Here is a 2,305-nt window from a genome sequence, read left to right as displayed (position 1 = left end):
CAATATAAATTCAAAATTTTCAAGCTCAAAAATTGCTAAACAATTAGCTTCACTTTTAATTTTTGGATCATCACTAACTTCTTCTAATTTAAATAAAGCATCTCTTATTTGTGGAGTTTGAAACCTTATTGCTTTAACACTTTCAATACGACTTTCCCACCGTGTTTGTGACAATGATTTAAGAGTTAAACTAGGTACACTATCTTTTAGAGAATTTCACCGTTTAGTAGACGAAGAAAATAGTGAATGTATAAGTTGTAGCACTCCAAAAAATGATATAGCTTTCGTACAAGACTTAGCCATATCACAAAGTACCAAATTTAGATTATGACAACCACATGGTGTATAAAACGATCTAGGATTTATATCAAGAAGTCTTTTTTGCACTCCTTGATGTTTCCCTTCATATTAGATCCGTTATCATATCATTGTCCTCTTAAATTATCAATATCAAGTCCAATATATTTTATTTCATCTAAAATAACTTCAAAAAGACATTTTCCACTTGTATCATCCACTTTTAAGAATTCTAAGAAATATTCTATTACATTTATTGGAGTTTTCGGAATATCTACACTCCGTATTATAAAAGACATTTGGTCTTGATGACTTGTATCTGGCATGCAATCAAGTATGATAGAGAAATACTTTGTTTTTTTAACTTTTTCAATAATCTTGTTCTTAATTTCACTTGCCAATAAATTTATTAATTCGATTAATATATTATGTCCAAGATAATGATTATGAATTTCATCATGTTTAATACGTCGAATATGTTCTTGCATAATTGGATCAAATTCTGCAATCATTTCAATAAGACTCAGGAAGTTTTCATTATTTTCTTGATAGATTTTTTCATTTTTCTCCCTAAACGTCAAATTATTTCTTCCAAGAGTTTTTATGATAGAAATAATTCTTGACAATACATTTTTCCAATGTTCTCTATCTCTATTAATTAAGTCTTGAATGTCTTTACGCAATCGAAATTCTAAATCAATTCATGAACTCATATTAATAATATATTGATTAGTTGTTTCATGAGTTCTAAGCTTAGTAGTAAGATTTTTCCAATCTCTACTACCTTCATTGGCTAACTTATTATTCTTTGCATTAAAAGTCGTATTAAATAACTTACAACAAAAACAAAATACCTTATTCAAATCTTTGGAATAAACTAACCATCTTCTTTCATGTCTTTCTGCATTTACCAACTTTTGAAAATAATATGTAGTAGAAAAGTGCCTTAAAAATTTACCCTTTGGAAAACATGTGTAGATAATTCTAATTGGTCCCTTTTCTACTATTAAATCTTTTAACTTTGTATCAATAATATTCCATTGACTAGGATCATAGATATTTTTAGGATTATGATTATTTAAATCACTTAGGAGTTCTTGATTTTCTTGGGAATCTACATCCGACTTTTCACTAATTTCTTCTCCTTCTTTCTTTTGATTTATACCGTTATCTAACTCAACTTCAACAAAGTTAGTAACTTGTTCTTCTAAAGAGCATTTCCCTACATTTTTTATTTAATTTTAACATTACTTTCCAAAAATTTATCAACAACACCTCTTTGAGATTTTATCAAGCTATTGATTTTTTTTTTAAAGTTTTGAATGACCGGATTCATATTTTCTAATTGACATATTAAAATCTAACAAATATTTTAAACACTATTTAAAATATCAAACAAAAAATATAATAAGCATAAGATACAAAACAAAAATAATATTAGAAATTAGAATGAAATTACCGAATTCAAAAGCTATGAAACTTGATTTCCAAAAATGATTCGAGCTGCTGCAATTATATTTCTTCAAAATTGAAATATAAACATCATTAGCGCAAGTAATTTCTTAAGTATTGAAGTTTGAATAGAGTTAATATCTTAAAAGATCACTCAACTTTAAGAATTGATCTAGCAAAGTCATTAAAGTTTGTTTTGTATCCAAAAAATCACTCAACTTAGATTTTTATATCAATAAAATCACTCAACTTTAGGAATTGATCTAACAAAGTCATTAAAGTTTGTTGGGTATCAAATAAATCACTCAACTTATATTCTTATATCAATAAAATCACTCAACTTAGACATTTGTGTCAGTAAAATCATTAAACAAAATTTGTTATTATTTTGGTTTGTTTCATATAAAATAGACCATACAAATAAATAAAACTAAGAAACTAATTTAATTTTTTTTTTATAGGAAACTTCTCTAGTGAGACAAATACTTTTATCTTAATATGCTAATCAATATATATATACATATATTATATATATATATATATATATATATATATA

The sequence above is a fragment of the Solanum pennellii genome, chromosome 11 (assembly GCF_001406875.1).
Source record: "Solanum pennellii chromosome 11, SPENNV200".
Lineage (NCBI taxonomy): Eukaryota > Viridiplantae > Streptophyta > Magnoliopsida > Solanales > Solanaceae > Solanum > Solanum pennellii.
The sequence above is the reverse complement of the archived record's forward strand: the minus strand, read 5'-3'. Positions refer to the sequence as shown.